Consider the following 27300-nt stretch of genomic DNA (forward strand, 5'->3'; position numbering starts at 1 on the left):
CGAGGACCAGAAGTAGGATTCTGCCTTGTTCACCACGGCATTCCCCAGCGCATGGGTCAGAAGGTGCCCACTGATTTGTCTTGAATGAATTTATATGAAATCACTCATTTCCTCTCAGCAGAGAGTGCTGCCCTATAGAGGAAGGCTAATTAAAGCCAAGGAGTCTCCCTTATATGCAGAGAAAGCAGATTCATCTTTACAGCAGGTAGACAGACCTAACCCACATGCAGAGTCACTTAGAGCCATTCTAAGCTATTAAGGAGTCTACACCATGTCTGGCACTAAATTAAGCAGAAAATCAAATGACTGTGAAGTTTATGAGTATATTGTAATGGGTTCATTTTTTAAAATCATTGAATGCTATCTCAAAAGTCATAGAACAGTGAATATTCACATTACTCTAAATCCTCTTTTCTAAATGGGGGATACTTTCTCGTTCACAATGGCTCTCTTAAACCAGACCAGTCTGCCTTGCCTTAAATCAGCAGATTTCTGACTCCTTTCCATGTAGCCCACTACCATAATGGCTTAATAAAATTAGCAATGGAAAAAGGCAGCATCATAATATAGACCCCAAAACTCCTAAATCAAGCAAGGATTCTTTTTTATGTTTTTTCTTTTTTTCTTTTTTTTTTTTTTTAACTCCACAGCATCTCATATTCTCATATCCTAACTCCAGGTGATGTGAACTATTAATCTCCATGATAAAGATGTGCTTCCGCCTAATTCATATAAAGGTACACGGTACTTAGTTTTCTCTTTCCAGTGACAGCAGTGCCATCTTATCCAATTCTTTTTTGTTAATGTTTATTTATTTACCTTCAGAGCGAGAGAGAGAGAGAGAGAGAGCGTGTGAGTGTGTGCACGTGTGGCAGAGGGGCAGGGAGAGAGAGAATTCCAAGCAGGCGCGGGGCTCGATCTCACGACTGTGAGATCATGGCGTGAGCTGAAACCAAGAGTCAGACGCACATCCGACTGAGCCACCCAGGTGTCCTGTCCTCGTCTAATTCTATCCTACTCACTAGCTGCGAGATCATGACATCATCACCACACACGATGAACAGAGAATCCATTTAAGCAAGTAAAAAATACACTTAGGGAAGATGGCAGAGTAGGAGGATTCTGAGCTCACCTCCTCCCACAGACGCACTGAGGCTGCCGCGATGTAAAATGCAACATACGCAGAAAATGACCTGAAAACTACAAGAACAGCTCTTCCACCGCCAGGAATATAGGGAAAAAGACACACTGAAAAGAGTAGGGGGGGAAGAGACAGGTTCGGGAAACAAACACCCGGCACGCGACCCAGTAGTGGAAGGAATACTGCAGGACCGGAGGCCCGGCCTGAGGAAACAGGGGACCAAGCCCTAGATTGGGCACCCCACCCCAAGGACCTGCTCCGAGAAGACAAGTCCCCCATAATGTCTGGCTTTGAAAACCAGTGGGGTTTAACTTTGAGGAAGTAGGAGGGCTATAGGAAACTGATACTCCTCTCTCAAAGGGTCACCATAAGGAGCCCCTGGGTGGCTCAGTCGGTTAAGTATCCAACTGCAGCTCAGGTCACGATCTCATGGTTCACGAGTTCGAGCCCCGCATCGGGATCTGTGCTGACATCTCAGAGCCTGGAGCCTGCTTTGGGTTCTGTGTGTCTCTCGCTCTCTGCCCCACCCCACTCGTGCTCTGTCTCTCTCTCTCTCAAAAATAAATAAATATTTTTAAAAAATGGTTTTGAAAAGAAGGCTTTCAGTGGAATTTCCCCTATAGGACCCAGGAAGTTGGTTTAATTGAAAGGCACTCTCTATCGGCCTTAATACCACCACTCTCCTGGTCTCACTATGCGCCCCAGGCCCCACCCACTCAACCCACCCATCCTGGCAGACACAAACACAGAGCACCTTCTATCCCACCACATCTGTCAAGCAGTCTCAGTTAAGATGGGCATCCTCCTCAAAGTGACACCCACTCCACCACACCCTTCAGTCAGCCCCGGCCAGGACAAGCACACCTCCTAAGGAACTCCTGTCCTGGAAAGCAGGACCAGCCCTGCCCATCAGCAAGCCCGTAGCAGCCACAACCCACAAACAACAGGAGGAAGCAGGGAGTAGTCAAAGGTGGTAAAACTATATCTACAAAAATTAGTTCAGAGATATACAAAATGAGGGGCGTCTGGGTGGCTCTGTCAGGTAAGCTTCCGACTTTGGCTGAGGTCATGACCTCACAGTTCATGAGTTCAAACCCCACATCAGGCTCTGTGCTGACAGCTCAGAGCCTGGAACCTGCTTCGGATTCTGTGACTCCCTCTCTCTCTGCCCCTCTCCTGCTCGTGGCTGTCTCTCCCCCCCCCCTCAAAAATAAATAAGCATTAAAAAAGAGAGAGAGATACAAAATGAAAAGATGTAAAATAAGGTGTCATATACATAAAATGTGGACGGGAGGAGTCAAAATATAGTGCTTTTAGAATGTGTTCGCAGTTAAGTGACCATCAACTTAATACTGACTCTCGTATAGGTGGATACATGCATATATATTTACAACTGTTATATAGAAACCTCATGGTAACCACAAAACAAAAACCTGTAATAGACATACAAAAACCCAAATGTAACCCTACAGAAAATCATCAAATCACAAGGGAGGACAGCAAGAGAAGAAAGCAATGAAGAACTACAAAAACAACCATAAAACAAGTAACAAATGGCAGTAAGTATATACCTATCAATAGTTACTTTATTTCTTTTTAATTATTTTAAAGACTTTATCTTTAAGTAACCTTTACACCCAATATGGGGCTTGAACTTAGTAACTTGAGATCAAGAGTCACATGCTCCACCAACTGAGCCAGCCAGGCGCCCCCAATAATTACTTTAAATGTAAATGGAATTAATGCTATAATCAAAAGACACAGGGCGACTGGATGGATAAAAAACCAAGACCCATCTATATGCTGCCTGGAAGATGCACAATTCAGACTAAAAACACATACAGACTGAAAGCAAACAGATGAAGAAAGATACTCCACACAAATGGAACAAAAAACAAGCTGAGGCACCAATATTTCTGTTAGACAAAATACACTTTCAAACAAGGACTGTAACAAGAGACAAAGGAGGGAATTACATAATGATAAAAGGTTCAATCCAACAAGAAGATATAACAATTGTAAATATATATGCACCCAACATAAGAGCATGAAAACATGCAAAGCAAATATTAACAGACATAAAGGGTAAAATTAACAGTAATACTATAATAGTAGCAGACTTAACACTCTACTTACATCAATGGATGACAATCCACACAGACAATAAGGGAACAGTGGCAATGAATGACATATGAAACCAGATGGACTTAACAGATATATACAGAACATCCCATCCAAAAATGGAATACCAATTCTTTTCAAATGGACATGGAACATTCTCCAAGATAGATAGATAACATGTTAGCCCACAAAACAAATCTCAATAAATTTTAAAAGACTGAAATCATATACAACATCTTTTCTGACAAGAGTGGTATGAAAATAAGATATAAATTACGAGAAAAAAAAACCTGGAAAAAACCCACAACCACGTGGAGGCTAAACAACTAATGGTCAACCAAAAAATCAAAGAGTTAATCAAAAAATACCTGGAGACAAATGAAAATGGAAATACAATGGTTCAAAAGCTTTGAGATAGAGCAAAAAAAACTCTAAGAAGAAAGTTTATAATGATACAGGCCTATCTCAAGAAACAAGAAAAATCTCAGATCAACTATCTAACTTTATACCTAAAGGAGCTAGAAAGAGGAAGAAACAAAAGGCCCAAAGTGAGTAGAAGGAAGTAAATAATAAAGAGCAGAACAGAAAGAAGTGAAATACATATTAAAAATACAACAGAAAAAAAGACAGTAAAACTAAGAGCTTGAATGTTGAAAAGATAAGCAAAACTGATTGATAAAAGCATAGCCAGACTCATCAAATAAGAAAGGGGGGAAGGACTCAAATAAGTAAAATCAGAAATGAAAGAGAAGTAACAACCAATACCACAGAAATACAAAGGATTACGAGACTACAACAAGAATTTGCACACCAACAAACTGGGAAGAAACTGGAAGAAATGGATAAAGTCCTAGAAACATAGATCCTCCAAGACTGAATTGGGAAGAAATAGAAAATCTGAATAGATCAATTACTTATAAACAAATTGAATCAATAATAAAAAAAACCTCCCAGGGCGCCTGGGTGGCTCAGTCGGTTAAGCGTCCGACTTCAGCTCAGGTCACGATCTCGCGGTCTGTGAGTTCGAGCCCCGCGTCAGGCTCTGGGCTGATGGCTCGGAGCCTGGAGCCTGCTTCTGATTCTGTGTCTCCCTCTCTCTCTGCCCCTCCTCCATTCATGCTCTGTCTCTCTCTGTCTCAAAAATAAATAAAAACATTAAACAAAAAATTAAAAAAAAACAAAACAAAAACCTCCCAACAAATAATAATCTAGGACCAGATGGCTTCATAGGTGAATTCTACCAAAGAGTTAAAAACTAAGTAATACGCATTCTTTTCAAACAATTCCAGAAAACAGAAAAGGAAGGAATGCTTCCAAATTCATTCTATGAGGCCAACATTACCCTGATACCAAAACCAGACAAAGAAGCTACAAAAAAATAAAATTACAGAACAATGTCCCTGATAAACATAGATTTAAAAATCCTCAACAAATTTTAACCAATGACATTAAGCAATACATTAAAAGGATCATTCACCACAAGTAGGATTTATTTCAGGGATGCAAGGATGGTTCAATATCTACAAATCAATCAATGTGATACACCACATTAACAAAATAAAAGATACAAGTCATATGATCATCTCAATAAATGCAGAAAAAAAACATCTGAAAAATCCAACATTCATTCAAGACAAAAACTCAACAATGTGGGTTTATTTATTTAAAAAAAAAAACTCTAATGTTTTATTTTATTGTTGAGAGAGAACGTGCGCTTGGGAAAGGGGCAGAGAGAGAGGGAGACAGAGGATCGGAAGCAAACTCTAATCGAGTCCAATGCAGGGCTCCAACTCAAAAATGGCAAGACCACGACCCAAGGTAAAGTTGGACACCTAACCGACTGAGCCACCCAGGTACCCCAACAATGTGGGTTTAGAGTGAACATATATCAACATAAAAAAGGTCATATATGACAAAGCAGGAGATAAGATCATACTGAATGGTGCAAAGCTCAAAGGTTTTCCTCTAAGATCAGGAATAAATAGGGAATTCCACTCTTGCCACTTTTATTCAAAGTAGTACTGGAAGTCCTAGTTACAGCAATCAAACAAGAAAAAAAAAATAAAAAGTAACCAAAGTGGTAAGAAGGAAGGAAAACTGTCCTACTTGCAAATGACATGATACACTATATAAAAAGAAAACAAAAAAGACTCCACCAAAATCTATTAGACCTTATAAATGAATTCAGTAAAATTGCAGGAGACAAAATTGATATGCAGAAATCTGTTGCATTTCTATAAACTAATAACAAACCAGCAGAAAGAGAAATTAAGAAAACAATCCCATTTATAATTGCATCAAAAACAGTATCTAGGAACAAATTTAACCAAGGAGGTGACAGGCCTACACTCTGAAAACTATAAGACACTGGTGAAAAAAAATGAAGACAACACAAATAAATGGAAAGATACACCATGGTCATGTATTGAAAGAATTATTACTGTTAAAATATCCACATTGCCCAAAGCAATCTACAGATTCAATGCAATCCCTATCAAAATACCACAGGTAATTTTCAAAAAACTCAAACAAATAATCCTGAAATTTGAAAGGAACCACAAAAGACCTAGAATAGCCAAAGCAATCTTACAAAAAAAGAACAAAGCTGGGGTATGAAAATAAAAAGCTTTTGCAAAACAAAGGAAATAATCAACAAATCTAAAAGGCCCCCTACAGAATGGGAAAAGATATTTGCAAATGACACATCTGATAAAGGGTTAGTATCCAAAATATATAAAGAACTTATAAAATTCACACCCAGGGGCATCTGGGTGGCTCGGTAGGGTGAGTGCCCGACACTTGATTTCAGCTCAGGTCATGATCTCATTGTTCGCGAGATCAAGCCCAATGTCAGGCTCTGTACTGACAGCACAGAGCCTGCTTGGAATTCATTCTCTCTCTCTCTCTCTCTCTCTCTCTCTCTCTCTCTCTCTCAAAATAAATAAACTTAAAAAAAAACTCATATCCCAAAAAGGGAATAATAATAATAATAATCCAATTAAAATTAGGCAGAACACAAGAATAGACATTTTTCCAAAGAAAGCACAAAAAAAGACACAGGAATGATGCAGCAGAATAAAGAGCCCAAGAATAGCCCATGGTTATAAGGTCAATTAAGACAAAGGAGGCAAGCATATACAATTGGGAAAACACAGTCTCTTCAATAAATAGTGTTGTGAAAACTGAACAGCTACATGCAAAAGAATGAAACTAGACCCCTTTCTTATGTCATATACAACAATAAACTCAAAATGGACTAAAGAACGAAACGTAAGACCTGAAACCGTAAATCTCCTAAAAGAAAACACAGGTAGCAAACTCTGGGACGTCAGCTTTAGCGCTGTTTTTCTGTTTTTCCCACTGTTGGTGGGAATGCAAACTGGTACAGCCATGGTGGGAAACAGCAGGGAGCTTCCTCAAACAATTAAAAATAGAAATACTACACAATCCAGTAATTCCACGTCAGGGTACGAAAAAAACCAAAACGCTAATTCCAAAAGATGTATGCACCTCTATGTTTATGGTACTATGGTTTACAATAGCCAAGATACAGAAGCACCCTGAATACCCATTGATAGACGAACGGGTAAGGATGATGTGGAGTGTGTGTGTGAGTGTGTGTTGAAATATTACTCAGCTATAAAGTCAGCTATCTTGCCATTTGTGACAACATGGATGGACCTAGAGGGTATTATGTTAAGTGAAATAAGTCAGACTAAGAAGGGCAAATACCATACGATTGTATTTATATGTGGAATCTAAAAAACAAAACAAACAAAACAGAAACAGACTCACAAACAGAACGATCTGGTAGTTGCCAAAGGAGAGGGGTTTGGGGGGATGGGCAAAAGAGGTAAAGGCAATTAAAAGGTACAAACTTCCATTTATCAATAAGCCACAGGGATGTAAAGTACAGGTAAGGGAATACAATCAATGGTATGGTAATAACCTTGTACGGTGACAGGTGGTGAGCATTTTTTAATGTATACAATTGGTAAATCACTATGTTGCAAACCTGAAACTAATATTATATTGTATGTCAACTGCATTTCAGTTATATATATATATATATATATATATATATATATGTATACACTATATTTCATACACACACACACACACACACACACACACTTAACATTTACAGCAAATCATTTTGAGTGAATCAAGTCACTTTAACTTCAAATGAAACTACTTTGGCCCCTAAAAAGAAACTCAATCCAAATATATAATAAGCATAAAAAAGTACTGAGAAAGCATAAAATAACATTTCAAAATCATTTTGAAAGAAAAAGTAGGTGAAATCAGAAGTAACAAGAGACCAATCCAAGAGTAACTCATTTAAAAAGACACCTACTGGGGTGCCTGGGTAGCTTAGTCAGTTAAGCATCTGACTGGGGCTCATGTCATGATCTCACGGCTCATGAGTTCAAGCCCCGAGTTGGGCTCTGTGCTGACAGCTCAGAGCCTGGAGCCTGCTTCGGATTCTGGGTCTCCCTCTCTCTGCCCCTCCCCAGCTCACGTTCTCTCTCTCTCCCTCAAATATAAATAAACTTAATTTAAAAAATTAAAAAGACACCTATGTTCTTCAAGACGTCAAATTATGTCCAAAGATTTTTTTTAAAGTTTATTTATTTATTGGGGGGGGGGGCGTAGAATGTGAGCAGGGGAGAGGCAGAGAGAGAGGGGAAAGAGAGAGTCTCAAGCAGGCTCCAGGCTGTCAGCACAGAGCCCGACGCAGGGCTCAATCCCACAAACCATGAGAAGTTGGCTGCTTAGTCAATTGAGTCACTCAGGCATCCCAAAATTATTTTAATAGAAAATGCCACTCTTTAGCTTGAAAGCTGACACTGACTATAACTTATCGCTGTCATGAAGAACTGGGAACAGCCTGCTTTCTCCTGCACCACACACAGATATCTGGTTTGGTAACTCCCACTGGACAGAAACATCCTTGACTAGAACAACGGGCTACATTTTAGTGAAGCGTGAGTTTAGTGAAACTCTTCATGTATTTTTTTTAATTCCAATTTTTTTCACAATACCTGTACACAATATCGTGGACTACATTTTATCGGACATTTTCCAAAACACAGCACCCCGGTACTATATCCCGGCCAAAAAAGAAGTGTTACTTTTATCTCCACCACCTATCCACTACTAACTCATGTCAGGCACAATCTTTGGAAATATTAAAAAATGCCAGTGTGTACACATAAAATTTCCCAGTATCTCTGGCTCTGGCACACTACAGAAGCAAGTGTAGATAAGGAGGGAGCCACTCACACAAGTGAGTTTAGCAGTTTTGTTTTTGTTCGTTTTTCTAATTTATTTTGAGAGAGAGAGAGAGAAAACATGAACGGGGGAGGAGCAGACAGAGAGGGAGAGAGAGAATCCCAAGCAGGGTCCGTGCTGCCACACACACCATGAGATCATGACCTGAGCCAAAATCAAGAATCGGACGCTCAACCGACTGAGCCACCCAGGCGCCCCCAGCACTTTTGTTTTTAAATACAAGTCTGGCTGTGTTACGGAGTACTGATACCCATATGTTAGTGATAAGTACATAATGGGCAAATCATCATGGATTCAGCATTCAAAAATCAGATAAATACAGAATCCTGTAAAGACTAGTCAGTGATCAAAATGAAATTAAAAGAAGGCGTCCCGCAATAATTTGGAGCTATGCTGCAAAAAAAAAAAAAACCCAAAAAACCCCCAAAAAACAAAAAACAGCATAAGATCTGAGGGACACTGAGCAGGGATCTCTGAACATTTTGCTAGAAAAACAGTTAGCAACAGGCACACGGCTTCCATTCCCTTCCTGGCTACGTTTGTTTCAAAACACCTATTTCTCTTTGGGGGGTGATGAAAGTGTTCTAAAATGGATTGTGGTAATGGTTGCCCAACTCTGTGAAGATACTAAAAACCACTGAATTGTACCCTTTAGATGCGGGAATTGTAGGGCAGGTGAATTACAGCTCCATAAAGTTGTTACGTACTCTCAAAAACATATTTGTGGAGCCTAGTGTTGTACACAAAAAACAGCTGTGATTGGCTGTGGCTATGAAGGAGTCTCAATTTGATTTACCCTTGCAGTTTTTTTTCCAGTTCCCAATGAACATGCACACACACGCACACACACGCACACACACCTGTGCACACACGTGCAACACACATGCACACAGCTTTGGGCATGAAAACATTCGGAATGCTTTCTTTGCTCTTCAAAAAGATCCACTTCAAAAGTACCTTATTCAAAATATCTCGCCAACTTTAACACCCTCCTCTGATCCTTCCTCTTTATTTCTCCAGCATGTTTTCTAGTGTGCCCGGTTTAGCGGTGAGGCTCTTATATAATGCCCCCCATCAGTCAGAGGTAGAATAAAAAAGAAGTATTGTGGTTAAAAAAATGCAGACTCCAAAACTAGGTTGCATAGTTTTTCATGCTAGCTCTTCTACTTCTCAGGTGTGCAACTTTGGGGGAAGTTATCTAACTTCTCTGTGCCTCAGTTTTCTCATCTGTAAAATGGGGATAACGACACTCCCTGCCTCCATAGCACTGTTGTGTGGTGTGAATGTGTCCACGCATATAAACACTTACAATGGTGCCGTGCCCGTGGTGGGTGCTATAATAACTTAGTAATTACTGCTTCACCATTAGTACCAGTATCGACTCATACCGAGTTGCTTTGTGTTCTCTCTTGCCCCTGCTGGATTGTAGGATATTTCAGGGCAGTGGATATATTTTCTTCCTCCTAGGAGAACGCTTCACATATAATTACTTAACAATTACTTTTTGCTCGTGAACGTTTAACTAAGACATCTATACGATGCTAAAAATGTGTAAATTCTTTAGTAAATCCCAAACTCACTTTGCCAAATTGTGCAAGAAGCTATACAGGTACCGAATAATGGTTAGAATCTCCACTGCTGAAATCTTGGTTTCCCTCTGTCAAGTGAAAGATGAGAAGCATGCAAGAATCCTTTGGGCTAACAAGTTAGTTAGTTAGTTACTTATTGAGAGAGGGTGCAAGTGAGCGAGGAGCAGAGAGGGAGAGAGAATCCCACAAGGGGCAGAGAAGGAGAGAGAGGGAGGGAGATGGGGAGGGAGAGGGCCTGAACTCCCGAACCATGAGATCATGACCTGAGCCTAAGTCTGATGCTTAACCAATTGAGCCACCCAGGCGCCCCTCTTTATATTATTATTGAAAAAGCACTTGGTTAAAAACCAAGGGCCCTACGTTCTGCTCCTACTTAGCTCCATCTCAGACGATGGGACCTACCTTCGGCAAGTTGTTCAACCTCATTGTGCACACTACTGAAGTAAATAATAATTAACCATGCTTCCAAAGAAGGTTGCTCTCTAAGTAAATGACATTATTCTTAACATCTGAGCTTATTACCTGAGGACAGAATAAGTCTAATTTTTCTAAAAGTACATTTGAATGTTGTCGTTTCATGTTCAAATATGACGGTGATCGCGATGTCTATCTGTAAATGCAGGTAACACTGCCAATACATAATAGATCTCGTCAGTACGGTGAGCTAGGCTTCTCAAGTGCACTTGAATATACATTATCGTAATAATCATCATGAAATATCTAGTCAATATACAGTGATTTGGACAATGCCTTTCCCGATTCATTCCCTTCTGTACACCTATGGCATTCCATAACCAAGTTGGCCACCCAAGGATCAAAGGTCTTGTCATTTGTCTGACATGGGAAACGAAGAACATTGGAAGTGGGGAATGGAGGGACACTACCTCACGTGCTTCAACCCAAAAGGTTACGCTAGCCCTACGACACCGGAAGCTGCTCTCAATAATCTACTTAGACTTACCCATTCATTTATCAAAACTGCCACTGAACTTGTATCATCTCTAAGGTATCATTTGATTTGTCGCTAGAGTAACTACAATAAAAGCTTAAGAAAACCATAACAACTCAAAACCTATAGGAGACATTATTTAAACAGAATTAACCCTCCTCCCAGTGGCTTAACCATTACAAATATTTCAATATTTTCTTCTGTGACGACTTCAAATCTGGAATAGAGACAAATCAAGAAAATATATGACCTCTTTGATTATGAGCACACCAAAAGTTTTCATGTTAAAAGGACACTGTTTGTTGTATACATTTTCCTGCATCTCCCTTTCCCTTCGAAATGAAGATTAAACTTTTAAATCCTATTAAGGTAACCACTATCATATTTAAATATATATCAGGTCAATCGTATTAAAAAATTGATAGTCTCCTTGCATTCAATGTGATGCCATCTTTGATTAAGCAATAAACCAAGCATTTACCTTAAGCCTTCTTGTCTGCCAGAAAACTAGTGCTACTTCTAACCAGTCAGTTCACTATTTAATAAGTGATGTATATTCAAAAAATATCACTCCCGCTGGGATTAAGGTAACATAAAGGAAAGACACAGTTTTCCCTTACATTTCTGGTTCATATATAAATGGCAAATGCCACAAGTTTTAACTAGTTAAGCCATTAATCTACTGAAAGAGTCAATAATAAGAATATCTACTAGGAGGGCTACTAGGTGGCTCGGTCTGTTAAACCGTTAAACCGTTAAACGTCCGACTCTTGGTTTCAGCTCAGGTCATGATCCCAGGGTCGTGGGATCTAGCCCTGCATGGGGCTCTGGGCTGACAACATGGAGCCTGCTTGGGATTCTCTCTCTCCCTCTCTCTCTGCCCCTCCCCTGCTCTCTCTCTCTCACACACACACAATAAAAAAATAAAACAAAAATAAGTTTTAAAATATAAAATTAAATTAAAAAAAAAGAACATCTACTCTGTAGCTTGAATTATGCTTAGGACTTTATATGCACTAGCTCATGTAATCCTTAAAACATCAGAGGAGATGTTTACAGAGGAGGCATACATGGCTCAGAGGGATGAAGGGAGTTGCCCCAAGTCACACTGACAACAAGAGGCAGACTCAGGATTTGAACACAAGCCTATGATTCCAGGGCCCAAGATCTCAGCCATCAATTTCTACTGCCTTCCCACTGAGATACATTAAGTAGTAGAACAGAAAACACTGTTGACATGAAGTTCTTGAGAAAAGAATGGCCATTTCTATAAAATGGGACCAAGAAGCCAAACTCTACAACTCTATTCTCCCCGTTTACTGAAAAGGCTACAAAAGCACTTGACACAGAATCTAACGACCATCCCTTAATCACCCCTCTATACCCATGTCCTTAGGAGCTCAGGGAAGTAACACAACAATACAACAATGGCAGCAGGCCCTGTGCGCTGTGACCGGAGCGGCGCAGCAACAATGAAAGTGGGACGGCAATAATCAAAATCAGTGGAAAGATTCGGTGTTCGACTGACGCCCGTTCTGCTCACCGCTTTTCTCCACTTGCCTTTCTCTTCTTCATCTTTCTCATTTGGAGCAAATCAAATCATTTGCTTAGTAACAGGCATTCCTCCAATGCATTGCTCACCCCTTTTCAAAACCATCTAAAACTCGAGAAACCTTCCGTTACCCTCAAAGCACGTGAACCTCGACAACTTTCCTCTACTCTTAAAACACTGCAGTAGCCAGCAATTAACAAAGCAATCTGTATCCTGCATGTGTCGTAAATGAAAGCAGCTTTAAAGTTAGCAGAGGTTAACTTCAATCAGGGACACAGGCAAGCGCTCATAGGATGGTACAAAGCTTTGACCTCATCAATCATGTTGCTTTAAGTTCATGGTCATTGTGTTCTAACAGCCTGTCTTCTGAAGATTGGTCCTTTGGCAGGTCCTTCACTATCAATCTCAGCTATTTCCCACCAATATCAGGAACTCTGTTAGGACTCAACACAGTCGAAGACTTAGACCACTATCAAACAACCAGAGTGTTCCCTTGAAAAAAGTAATGTCTGTTACCGTTCCTGAAGGTCATCATGAAAATTTAAGGCTCTGAAAATGTCTGCGCACTTGACTTAAGGAACTGACTCAGCACCCTGTGGCCTCAGTGCTTTTCAAAGGGTCACCCCCGGGGTTACCACAGCTGACCCTGCACAGGCAGAGGCTTGCTTTGAAGTTGGGTTTTACCTCCAATTTTCATACGAATACTGCATTCTAAAGCACAATACACAGGAATTTGTTCAAATATTATTAAACATTTTTAATCAGCTACCAGCGAATGTTCTCCTGAATCTTTGTGTAAAATCAATTCTTTAAGAACACACAAGCTGTTTTACTTTGTAGCTCCTGGGGCACACTATCATGTCACCGCCCTGCTCACCCAGTATACCCACTGTACTCTAGTTTGAGGAAAAGAGCACTTCACAGACATTCTATTTGCTTCAACTAGTGCAATGCCTAGAATATAACAGGTACTTAAAACATATCTGTCGGATGAATTGGCAGAATGGTTTGAAGAACTAGTTTTCAAATGCAAGAACATTCTCGAAAAATCTTTGGAGGCATAGAATTACTCCCAAGCCCACAAAGGCAAAAGGTCAAACAGAATATATCAATTATGATTTACAAATGTTGGTAAGAAAGAACAATAAAAATTACATTTTGCTTAATTTAGTTAGAAAGGAAAGGTTGCCGGGATGTCATATAGGGATAATATTTCAGGGGGCAGAGAGTAGTTAAGGTATTAAAAACCAATTCCATATACTGGACACTAAGATGAGTTTTCAATGGTCTGTTGTGTTTTCCTTTGTACATCTTCAGTATTAATGGTTTCAAACTTACAGAGAAAAAGAAAGAATTGTAAGGCACAACTCTGTTTCCATGTAACCACGCATGGTGCGGGAACTACTAAAAGCCAAGAACCATGCCTCATTTGTTTTGTACCTTTCTCCTGCTTTTAATACTGATTTCCATACACATGAGGAGTTCAATAAATATTTAGCAACTGCAACGTTAGGAGTGTCGAATCATGTTAAATAAGTTCTTAACTCAATCCTTCCCCCCCCCCCACCCCCGCAAAGAGACTCACCCTAAAGAAGCATGCTTTGGTTTAAATAACAAAAGAAAAACAAAAAAATAAATACTCCTAATGGTACTAGATGAGAGAGTATTGAAAGACCCGGTTCTTGGCTCATTTCAATCACATGACCCATATCTGTTTTCCTATGATAAAATGAGGATTGTACAGCCAGCCCTCTACTCATAGCTGTTGCCTGAATAAATCAGCATGTATTTACATGCTATCCGGTATGAGAAAGGTATTGGGAAGGAGACAATTGTATATTTACCTCTCTAATCTCCACCACCAACAGCAACAACTTCTTATGTGCAACGAGCTGATTTAAGCACTTTACTCTAAGGTATACAATCCCTTATCTGAAACCCTTGGTGCCAGATGTGTTTACAAATTCAGAAATACGCAGGCTTCTGGAGCGGCAGTAACCTGCACATACCATACGATGTAATACCCCAGTAGGGTCTGAGGCACTACCCCGTAAACACACGGCTAATTCTGCAGCAAAGCCAAATAAAGATTAACGTTAAGTAGAACAAAGACTATAAACACCCTTGTATCAGTCCAAGTCAGACTTTGCCACCACCTGAGTGAGCGTGGCACTCACCAAACCAAACTTTTTGTCAGTTTTCAGAGTTTTTGAAATGTAACTGTTGCAAGCAACAAGTTGTAGACTTGGGTATAAGTTATTTAATCCTTGCAAGCACCCTGAGAGGTACGTTTTGTTACCCTTATCTTACAGATGAGAAATACAAGAGTAACCGACCCGGCCAGTGCCCCACAGCTAGTGAAGTCTCCCAGCCCAAACTGGAACATAAGACAGTCCTGCCCCAGGGCTTGTGCTCGCAACAACTGTACTCCGGGACCTCTCAGAAACTGCTTGAGGATGCTTGACAGACGTGGGAAAAGTAAAACGGTATTAAACGATTTAAGTATCCAAAACACTAACCGGAGACACATCACCAAGCGCCATCGATTTGCTATTCCACGACTATTTCTAGAGGGTGTACCATATGCCAGGTGTTCAGGATACAATGATGAGCAAAGCAGGCCAGGTCTAGCTCACCTTCATGAAGTCGGAGACTGGTGGGGAGACAGCCAGGCATCCAATAAACACAATTATGTCACACAAGGCAAGTGTGTGATTACCATTCACGTCCAGAGTTGGAGATCGGGTCAGTGGGTTTGGTGTAAAATAGGACACGGGATTTGAACTGTTTCTTGATGCGTGTGGGGATTTGCAATGACAGGGAAGAAAGAAGACGGTTTCTCCAATAGACGGTGGCATGGCATCCATCCAACAAGCGGTCACTGTGTACCTACTCTATGCCAAGAGTAAAGCTAAGCAGAAAAGTTCCAAAGTGGAGAAAAATCACTTGAAACCCACAGAGGATTTGTGTACGAAAATAATAAGGACACGTAGGGCAGCAGGCCTGGGTCCGACCGTCCAGAATCCTTGAGTGCGAAGCTAAGGAATAGGAAGTAGACTCTGCAGGAGTTGTTGAAGATTATTTTGCAGGTTACTGCCCCATAGTATTAAGATCTACCCCTATGGAATGTCGATGACCATCTGAATTCTGATTTGGGGCTGACCAGACCTCAAAGCTGGGTGGGTTGCTTTTGAGCAAGAGCTCAGGGCACAAAACAAATACCAAATCTAAATTAATTTTTTTTTTTTTTGAGAGAGAGAGAGAGAGAGAGAGAAAGGATGCAAATGCACAGAGCAGGGGCGGAGCAGAGAGAAAAGGAGAGAATCTTAATCCATGCTCAGCGTGGAACCCGACGTGGGGGCTTGATCTCACGACAGTGAGATCCTGACCTGAGCTGAAATGAAGAGTTGGACACCTAACCAACTGAGCCACCCAGGCACCCCATAAATCTGAATGAATTTAAGCATGAATAGAATAACCCTAATCTCTTAAAGAATGGTGATTTAAAAACTCTGGAGAGGGGCACCTGGCTGGCTCAGTCAGAAGAGTAGGCGACTCTTGATATCGGGGTTGTGAATTGGAGCCCCATGTTGGGTGTAGAGATTACTTAAATAAATAAATAAAAACTTTTTTAAAAATCTTAAAAAAAAAAAGAAAGAAAACTCTGGAGAAGGCAACAAGTAAAGGAAAATGGCAAACTCCTCTAAAAATCTCAAATGCCATTTCTAAAACCTAAGTGTTCTTTCCTGTTCAAATGAAACTTCCAACCTTCCAAAGGAAACATATTTCTATGAGAAAACAAAAGCTCGTTCTTTGGAAAACAAATGCTCGGGTTGAACAATGATCTGATTTTTAATAAAGCGGGTGATAGCTTACCTCCGGGCACAGGTGACAATATGACAGTGGAAAGTAAACTGCTTTTCAACACATTCACCTCCCGGTCCCCTATCCTCTTATCTAAACAGAGTGGAAGAACTGAATTTATATGTATGTTGTATTTATGCAGCATACATATCAAACAAAGCTTTTCATTCTCAGGTCTTAATGGCAACACCTGAGTAGCTAGACAGCCTCTGCAAAACACATTTTTATTTATTCCCACTGAGTACTTTTTTTCCCAGTCAATGACCTCCCACAGAAAAGCAGTTAATAAACACTCTTCAATGGCTTCCCCTTCTTCTGAGCATCAAACCCAAATTCTATCTCAGAATTTCCAGGCCTGGTATTATGACCTGACTCCCTTTAGCCTCTGGAACACCTTTAACAACTCCTCCCACCCCATCTCATGGGGTCCAGCCATCCTGACTTGCTTTCTGCTCCTCAAACACCCTGAAGTCTATTTTCCTGCCTCAAGGCCTTGGCTTACTCTGGTCTCTGCTCTTCACAAGGTAGGTTTACTCCCTCTTCTCTGAGGTCTCTGTTCAAAGGTCACCTTTGCTGCTAAGAGACCTGTCCTGACCACGCTTGCCAAATAAGCCCTTCCCAATTCTCCATGTCACATTTTGTTACTTATTTCCTTCATTGTTCTTCCTACAATCTGTAAGGATCTTCTTCATTTGTTTACGCGTTTATTGTCTATATCCTTGGGTGGACTACAGCTTCTGGGAGACTGCACAAGGGCAAGGATCATGCCTTGTAATAATACAGACCCTCGGGGCACCTGGGTGGCTCAATCGGTTAAGTATCTGACTTCATTCAGCTCAGGTCATGATCTCACGGTCCATGGGTTCGAGCCCGACGTCGGGCTCTGTGCTGACAGCTCAGAGCCTGGAGCTTGCTTCAGATTCTGTGTCTCCTTGTCTCTCTGCCCCTCTCCCTGCTTCTGCTCTATCTCTGTCTCTGTCTCTCTCTCAAAAATAAATACACATTTAAAAAATAATAGTAACACAGGGCCTCATGCCCAGTAGAGGGTCTCGGCATATGGAAGGTGTTCAACAAATACTGTAAAATAAATTACTAAATGAATGAACAATATATTTAAAATCTGATTGATATGAATGCCAGTAACTTGGAAAAAAAGCCTCCCCCCCCCCCCCCATTTTGAGATGTTTTCTTTAGGGCTGTTCATTTTTCCATAATCTTTCTACATTTTCTGAAATCTGATGATGCCTGGCAAATTGTTGAGTTATCTCACAGCAGCAAAAATAGATCCGTTTCAAGCAACGGATTTAAGAAAAAATACTTTGACGAGGTTACAGTAGTTTATTAAACATCAAAATCAAACAATTTGAAAACTGGTTAGTCTCATTTCACTACTGCAAGTCAAATTACATGAGGAGAAGTAATGTAAAATGTAAAGAAAATGAAAAAGGCGGCAATTCCACAGCAAACTACAGTTATGTTTAGTAACATCAGGAACATCCAGTCTGAGAACCTCTGCATATGCCGGGTGGGTTTATCAAATACATAGTGAAAAGCTTCACAGCAAAATGTTTAAGACGAACTCCTATCCAACTTTCTTTTTCTTCTGGCAAACATAAGTAGTTCATGTGGGTGGCAATCTTAGCTTAGATTTAGTATTAATAATCACAAAAGGAAAAAAAATAACATAATGATACAAACTATTTTCCTTGAAACAGTTTGCAAGTTAGTATGTCTTTCCAGAATGGGTTGCCAAGAAAAGTAGAGATTTAGGCGATTGGCCCAATTAATATAAATCCTCTTTCCCTACCACATCCCATTTTCTTAAATAAAAGTCAGGAACTTACCAAATGAGAGAAACTACAAATCATCTGCAATCCATCTAGCTAAACTGATAATCAATGGCCTTTACTATTCTTCTAGAAACTGCTTTTGTCAGAACATCAAGTTCAAACTCTGTATAGTCACACCACGCTTTTCAAAGTGTGCTTCTAAATGTGCAGATTTTAAAAGTGGGGGGAGGGGCGCCTGGGTGGCGCAGTCGGTTAAGCGTCCGACTTCAGCCAGGTCACGATCTTGCGGTCCGGGAGTTCGAGCCCCGCGTCGGGCTCTGGGCTGATGGCTCGGAGCCTGGAGCCTGTTTCCGATTCTGTGTCTCCCTCTCTCTCTGCCCCTCCCCCGTTCATGCTGTGTCTCTGTCCCAAAAATAAATAAAAAACGTTGAAAAGTGGGGGGAAACTGAGGCTCTTATTTATCTATTTTCTAAATACATCATTTGATGTTGCAGCAGAAACTACATTCATGGCCTCACTGGCAAAACGAGTGCTCCCAGGGCAGTGAAATGTAGCCCTTACCTTCTTTAGGAACTCTGTTTCTTCTGAGATCCTCACCCGTTAATGCATGTTATGTTATGTCGAGGGCCCTACCTGATCACACATCCAGCAAACAATTCTAGATTCTAAGTATAAGGGCATTTATAACAACTTGCAATCGAAGGAGGTAACCTTTGTAAACGTAAAATGATGTCATAACTGCTAGGCTGATTATTTCACTTTTCTGTTCTCAAATGTGAGCACTAGATATAGCCCATTTCCAAAACACAGCCGCAAACGTCAGCATGTGCTAATTCACTGTATCTGCCTCCACTCTCAGCTTCTCCATTCAATTTTCTTCGCACACTAATTCCAGCCTGCAAGTGAGTAAATGAGCCTCAGTATGGGAGCTGCTGGGGCAACTGCATGGGGGGAAGGCGACATCGCTGAGAAAATACGTGGTACTGTGTGAAACCAACTTAAGTGAACTAATCTCCAGCCCACAGAAAAGGAGTCTCTTTTTTAACCACCTGGTTTGTAAACGCTGCTTCTTGATGGCTTATACAAATAAGAGATGTGCAGTAAGAAACTCTGACTTCTTTAAAAAAAAAAAATTAAAAGCAGGTGCCCCTCCCAACAGAGGCCGTTTTAAACCCCAGATTCCCTCAGTTCCCATCCAATGTGCTTAGTAAACAGCCTACACTAACTTGAGGGACTATCCCAAACCACCAGAATCCTCCCTGAGTACAATAAAAGATGAACATCCCAGTTTGCAGATGGAGAAATGGAAGCAGGCATCAAACGTCCCACCCACTCTCTCTCTCCTCTTTCTCAGGCCTGCTCAGCAGTGGGGGAAGAATCAGATTTAGGGCCATGTGCTAGGATCGCACACAAACATACACACGGACATACATAACATACATTTCAAGTGGCTGTGGTTCTTGGAGTAAGTTATTGAAACCTAGAAAGAAACTTTTGAGTTCCTTAGCTAATATACTAGAGGATCATTCCCATCAATTTCGGTTAGCCGTAGGCTAGACCGTAACCTTCCAAGAAAACCATTAGTCAACTGTGATTAAACCAAAGCCAAGACATCCAGAGATGAAGACGTTCGGAGCGGAGTTAAAAGCTTCGAGGAAGCCGAGTGTGCTCCTGACTCGGGAGCCAGCAGCGAAGCCTCCCAAGTTAGAAGATTCTGAGGGAGGGATGGGTTGCGAGGCAGAAACCAGAAACTGTTAGAGGGCAAGAGACAGTGGGGCCGAGGCGAGCAGAGGGACCCCAGACCGTCAGGGCAGCGACAGGGAAGCCCGAACGAGAAGATCTTGGAGGGATAACAAAGAAGCAAAGGAAAACTGGGTTCGGGGGGGGGGGGGAGTCCTGAAAGAAGCCAGGCGTCTGGCGGAGCCAGCGAGTCCGGGAGGTAGGGATGAGAAGGTGCAGGAATGAGCGCGCACCCGCACGCGAGAGAGAAAGAAGGGGGGTGGGGGGCGTGCAAAGAGCCCAGCTGGTCCCCTGTCCCTGCGCCCCTGGTGCAGATCGCAACTCCTTACCCCGCACCGCCTCGCCGCGCCGGGTCCCGGAGGCGAGGAGGTGGCTGATGGAGCCCCTGCGACTTCAGGACCCTGCCTCACCTTGTTTGCCGCGTCCCCGCGTCCCGCCGCCCGTCAGCCCGCTGCTGCGCTCGGAGGGCCAGAGAGCGAGTCGCGCGGCGCAGCCGGGGCTCCGTCCGGCTGCGAGACACCAGCCCCCGCACCTCCGCACCCCCTGCTCGCCCCGGTCACTTCGCCGTCGCGCAGGCGGAGAGCGCGGACCCTAACCCGAACGCCGCTCCACTTATTTTCGAAAGTCCCCGTTCCAGGCTTCCCCGGAATGGGAGCTGAGCTGCTGCGGCCGCAGCGGCAGAGCCTCCGCCTGACCTCACCGGGGGGTGGGGGGGGGGGGGGGAGAGAGAGGGGGCGGGAGCCCGGTTAAGGAGGGGAGGGGGGCGGGGGGAGGGAGCGCGCGGGCGGGGGAAACATGGCGGCGGGGGTGGCCCCGGCGGCGCCTGCGCGGGAGGCGGGGGGGAGCTGGGGCTAGGACCGTGTGTAGGGTCCGAGCAGAACTCCTCCCCCACCGCCAGCGCGCGGCGAGGGTGGGCCCGGGCCGGGGCGGGGGTGGGGGCGGGGACCGCCAAGTGGCCCTCGCGCTTCCGAAACCGGGACGCCCGAGTTTGAGCACACATGGCCTCTAGTGCCCGGGAGGCAGGAGAGGTGAAAACTGTCAAGTACCCGGGGCCGGCAGCGCGCGCGCCCCGGGTTGGCCACTCGAGCAGGAGGCCAGCCGTAGTCTCGGCCCGTCACAGTCACCGAGGGCCCGGGAGCCGGGGTGTGCCCTGGCAGCGGTGCCGCCTGCACCTCGGCGGGGCGCGCACCTCCAAACAAGCCTGGTGCGATGAGCGCTCCCTCGCCTCCCCACCCCCCCCACCCCCCGCACGGGAGTACAGACTATGAAGAAACAGGAAGAATAACAACAAATACGGCAGTTTAACATTTTGCTGAGCGTTTACTACGAACCACGCGCTGAACTATCACCAATTCGCTTAACTCTCACCGCTGCTCCGCGAGGTGCACATGATCGTTATCTCCATTTTGCAAGTGAGAAAACTGAGGCGTAAAGGTCAAACGAGTTGCGAAGGTTACGCAATGAGCAAGGGACAGAGCAGGACCCGGGATCCCGAGCAGTGTGATGCCAGCGCCCAAGCCCTCCGCCACCAGGCTCCCAACAAAAACCCCAGTCAAGCCTGTTTTTCCCCTTGCAGGTCTATTCATTGCTTGCCTTCCAGAAGGTTACAGCCTGAGGCCACCTTCTTACGCCTCTCCCTTTGCCTTGTCTCCTTGTAATTCCAGGCTCCTCCTCCGAAAAATAATGGGAGCTTGCTGTTAACAGCCAGTTTACTCACTGTTTTGTTTTGTTTTGTTTTCTTAAGGAAGTGACGGGGGCATTGTGAGGACTAGCTCTTTATATTTCCTAATATTTCTCACTTTGCCTACCGGTAAACGGAGCAGGTATCTGAGATCTCAACATTGCTGACTTGGTGTTTCAAATTCCATACACTGAAATTCAAGCAGCGGATTGTAGGTAACTTCGAAAATAATCAGCTGCTGGAAAACTTTCTAGAACTAAAGATATGACCACATCGTAAGGCTTTATCAAACTGGTGAAGAGACTCCAAATGCACATGGAATTTGCACTGCTATCTTTTATCCGTCAGTATTTTCCACGCAATTCATATTTGTTAACCGGAAGGCATTCATCGGCTTCTCCACCATGCTTATTCATTAATTATCGTATATGTATATTACACACAAAACGCCTATTATGTGGAAAGCACCTGTTAGAGAAGGTTACAATCTCACTGTGGAGATATGTTTAAAGCAATCCATTTTGGCATATATTAAAAACCTGGCACGTAGGTTAAAAATAGCTAAAAACTACACATCCAAGTCATTGCGTTATCCCCGCCATAAAAAAAGCTCCAAGTGGGGTTAACAGTAAGTTCTCAAACAGAAAAGACAGGAAAATGGATCATCAGGTGTGGCCTCCACGGCCCTTATTCACAGGATGAGAAAACCCTTCGTGATGCATACCAAGGATAGAATTAATTATAGAATCTGAATTTGAACCATTGGATAGGAATAAGATATTATAATTACATTTACTCTGTAGGATATATTTGCTGTTTGGGTTAGGATATTCTGAGTAACTAATCCACTGGACAGAGCACTCTAACTTGTGGTTATAAGACACTAATGTGCTATGTGACATTGTTAGCCCCATCAACTCTCTGAGTCTGTTTTCCTGAATTTACAAAAAAAGAAAAAAAATTAATGCTTACTGATTTTTGAGACAGAAAGAGACAGAGCACAACAGGGTGAGGGGCAGAGAGAGAAGGAGACACAGAATCCGAAACAGGCTCCAGGCTCTGAGCTGTCAGCACAGAGCCTGACACGGGGCTCAAATCCATGAACCAGTGAATCACGAGATCATGACCTGAACCGAAGTTGGACGCTTAACCAAATGAGCCACCCAGGTGCCCTGTGTTTTCCTGAATTTAGGGTGGGGATAATAAAGATATTGACCAGACTTGCTGACTGCATTTTTCTGGATTTCAGATAAAATAAGGCATGTGAAAGTACCTTGTAAACATGCAAAAAAATATATGTGTGTATGTGTATATGTGTGTGTGTGTGTGGCGAATGTCAATGTAAAATATCAGACTAGTCACTACAAGCTAGAGATGTAATTATGAAGGATTTAACATGTTAACCTGTACCCAAAAATGTCAAGAACTAAGAAAAGCATTATGAAATGCAACTGTATGGTAAAAAATCTGAAGAATGGGGAGATACGACAGGGATTCGGGAAATAAGAAAACAATCAAAAGAAAACAGTGGTGAAAAGAATACAGAAAAGGCTAATGGCTGTTATGGGCTGAATTGTGTCTCCCTCTTCAAATTCATATGTTTGATCGTAACCCCCAATACTTCAGAATGCAGTTTTATTTGGAGATGAATTCTTTAAAGAGGTAATTAAATGGAAATGGAGTGTTTAGGGTGGGCCTTAATCCAACGTGACTGTTGTCCTCATGAAGAGGAGATCAGGACACATACACACGCGCACACAGAGGAAGGACCATGTGAGGATACAGTGAGACGTTAACAAGCCAAGGAAAGAGGCCACCGAAGAGACCGAACTTTGATCTTCAACATGTAGCCTCTATGAAAACTGCGAGAAGAGAAATTTCTCTTGCTTATTGTTGTTTAAGCCATGCAGTCTGTGGTGCAGCTCTACCCAACTAATATCAGGGCAAACATTTTAAATGCTGGCTGGAGTATCCCCTGTACGAGTCGTTGTTAACTGCCACAAACCTGGTGGCCAGCCTAAAAGCACACACAGTTGTTGCCGCTTCCATGGGTCAGGGGTCCAGGCAGGGCCGAGCTGGGTGCACTGCTCAGGGTCTCACAAGGCTTTACAAGCAAGGTGTCAGCCTGCCTGCATTCACACATGGAGTTCAGAGTCCTACTTCCAAGCTCACTCACACTGTTGTCTGAATTCAGTTCCTCATGGTTGTAGGATTGAGACTCTCAGCACTTACAGGCTCCGGAGACTGCCCCTCTCCATAGGCAGTTTCTAACATAGGCAGTTGCTTTGTCAAAGTCCGCAGGAGAGCTCTCACGTCCAGAAGGGACGTTAATTCCATCTTCAAAATCTCTTCACCTCTGTCATACAATGTAACCTAATCGTCAGAGTGATCTCACAGCATACTACCCTGAAGGGGAGGGGAATATATGGGGCATCTACACCACACACCTAGAATCTTGGAGGTCATCTTAGAATTCTGCCTACCACACCCTCCAAAGTTTTGATGGCAGCAGTTTAATTATATACTTGCAAAAATTCACCAAGACAGAGGCCACACAGGCAGATGTGGACACACACGTACACACACACACACACACACACACACACACACACCCCAAAGAGCACAAAGCCATGGCTGGTGCCTAGTCCCTCAAGACACATTTGTGAACCTGCTGTGTGCCTAACAGAGGTTAAACCCAAGAATTACAATTATGTTAACTTTGATTAAAGGACAGACGGAGGGGTGCCTGGGTGGCTCAGTCAGTTAAACGTGTGTGTGTGTGTGTGTGTATACACGTATGTATATTATATATACACATATATAATATTTATATATTATATTTATATATTAATATATTATATAAATATATACTTATATATTTATATTTATATATTTATTTATTTATATTTATATTTATATATATTTATCATATATATTTATGATATATAAATATTATTATATAAATATATACATAAATACATTTATAAATATTAATATTATATATAGTGTATATATTATATATAACATATTATGTATAATATATTATATATTTTTTATATATAATATGTTATATATATAATATATATTATATATTTTTTATATATAATATGTTATATATAATATATATGTTTCATCGTAATATACATATATGTATATATATTATATAGTGTGATGGAGGTAGGGTTATGTGTTTGAACACACAAAGAAGGAAATACACACTTGGTGAGTGAAGAGAAACCAACATGCTCCCACCCCCTTAGTCAGATAATGAACTCTAGAATAAGTGAGCTCTTAACTGGGCTTCAAGGAGAGGCCAAGCTCGAGCTGGAAGAGTCAGAGGGAGGAAAGGATCTAAAGTATCTGTACAGGTTTTCTAACATCGAAGGTGACCCTAGCCATAAGCTACTCTAACTCTGTGTGGGGGCCTTTGAGAAGATTCTAAGCCTGCCCTCTTCTGTCAAAACTTTGCAGAGCTGACTTCTCAGCACAGGTCCTATGCATTTAATACTTACAGGAGCTCAAATTTGGAGGGTTAGGAATCAAAACTTTACTGGGGACTCTGTAAGCATAGGATTCTACAAATAAAGCTATCGGATGAGTTCCTCTCTTAACCTAGATGCTCCAGCCAACTCTACAGAGAACTGCACCTACGGAGACCCCCACATGCACAAAGGGTCCTCAGTTTCTATGTCTCAACTGACTTCTTACTCTGTCTTCAAACAATACACGAGTCTCCCTTTTAACTTGCCCATTCGTCACCCTCTGGCTGCAATCCCTCTCTCCTTCCTCCTTCCATTCATACCAAAAGACAATCATGGGTACATGCCTGCAGTGGGAAAGAGCTTGGTGCATTTGCCAAATGAAAGAAGGCCAGTGAGTACCGAGGGAGCGGAGGAGAACGTGGTGAAGTCGGAGATGCTGGCAAAGGCTAGATCCTGTAGGGCCTTGCAGGCCACAGTGAAGAGTTTGGAATTGACTTCAAGTGCAAATAATACCATTGACGGGCTTTAAGCATGAGAGCGATAAGAGGCAATGTATGTTTTAGAATCACCATGGCTTCTCTGAGTTGGCCGTGGGCAAAAGCCAAGCAGAGAGACGGGCGAGAAGGCTGAAGTAGGCAGACGAGCAATGACGCAGCTTAGGATAGGGTGGTGGCAATAGAGACAGACAAAAAGCACATGGATTAAAGGTCTACTAAAGAGGATGACCCAGCAGCTAGGAAGACCCATTGAACTAGATGAAAGACGATGTCATTTAATAAGTTGGGGAAGATCGGAGCAAGGTTTGGGGGGAAGGGTGTTGCATAAAAAGTTCCTTTTTAGGGGCACCTGGGTGGCTCAGTCGGTTAAGCATCCACTCTTGATTTGGGCTCAGGTCATGATCTCCTGGTCGTGAGATTGAGCCCTGCGTTGGGCTCTGCACTGACCATGTGGAGCCTGCTTGGAATTTCCTCTCTCCCTCTCTCTCTCTGTCCCTTCCCCATGCTCTCTCTCAAAATAAATAAATAAACTTAAAAAAAGAAAAAGTTCCTTTTTTAGACATGTTACATTCGTAAAATCTTCAAGGGGAGAAAACAAGCAGGCTTCTACAAGAAGTAGTGTATAACTATTACCTGTCTCTCCACCGACATGCTACAACATGATATATATAACAACCTGGGTGAATCTCAAAATAATAATCCTAAGTGAAAGATGCCACACAAAAAGAGGTACGTGATTCCATTTATATAAAATTCTAGAAAATCAAAATGAATTTATAGTGACCCAAAGCAGATCAGTGATTGCCTGGGGCTGAGAATAGGGAGTGAGGGGAAGTAAGAATGACAAAGAAGTACAAGGAAACTTTTAACGGTGACTCATATGTTCATTATCACCATTGCAGTAATGGTTTCACCCGTGTAGACAAACGTCAATATTTATCAACTGTACACTTTAAATGCACGCAGTTCACTGTATGTCACTTGTATCTCAATAAAGCTGTTACAAAATCAGTCACATGCCTGGACAAACTGCACTGTCTCTATTTTATTCTCTTTCTGAGAATAAGAATATAAAAACAGGGATACAGTCAAGATCCAGGAATGGATTAGAATCAGAGACTGAAAAGTTGGCAGGACGATCTCCATCTTCTGTCTCTGTATGTTATCCAGGAATCTACTTCATTATTCTCTCTTATTATTTCGGCACTTTATGCTTTCCTGGCTGCATGGTAGGATATGATTGGCCACAAACCCTTAGGTTATATCTCCCCTATTCTATATCTCCTCCTATTCAAGAGACCAACCACACTGAAGCTAGGATCTCTAAAACCCAGTTCCATAGTCCATTGGAGTGTCTCTGATTGGCCCCTTTTTTATCAGGTACTGACTTCTGGATCCATGAACTAATCTCTGGCCCACATGGAATCTAGACTAGATGGGAAAAATCTTAGCCTCGCCATTAAGAATTTGGGAAAACGGGACCACCTGGCTGGCTCAGTCAGTGGACCATGAGACTCTTGATCTTGGGGCCGTGAGTTCAAGCCCCACGTTGGGCATGGAGCTTGCTTAAAATAAATAAGTAAGTAAGTAAGTAAGTAA

The 27300-nt window shown here is 42.3% G+C and overlaps 1 protein-coding gene across 5 annotated transcripts in view; it reads right to left on the reverse strand.

Moving 5' to 3' along the window:
- The window catches only part of KLHL13 (kelch like family member 13), a 200252-nt gene extending 179493 nt beyond the window's left edge, over positions 1-20759 (reverse strand). For 4 of the 5 annotated variants that reach the window (XM_027054377.2, XM_053201591.1, XM_027054374.2 and 1 more), the window contains exon 1: positions 20452-20759. The gene's annotated coding sequence lies outside the window, so the exon portion shown is untranslated. Of the gene's footprint in view, positions 1-20370; positions 20393-20451 lie in introns of those variants that run through there. The other variant, XM_053201590.1, reaches the window with a different exon arrangement.
- Between the last annotated feature and the right edge of the window lie 6541 nt (positions 20760-27300).

This window comes from Acinonyx jubatus, chromosome X, assembly GCF_027475565.1.
Source record: "Acinonyx jubatus isolate Ajub_Pintada_27869175 chromosome X, VMU_Ajub_asm_v1.0, whole genome shotgun sequence".
Taxonomy (NCBI): Eukaryota; Metazoa; Chordata; class Mammalia; order Carnivora; family Felidae; genus Acinonyx; species Acinonyx jubatus.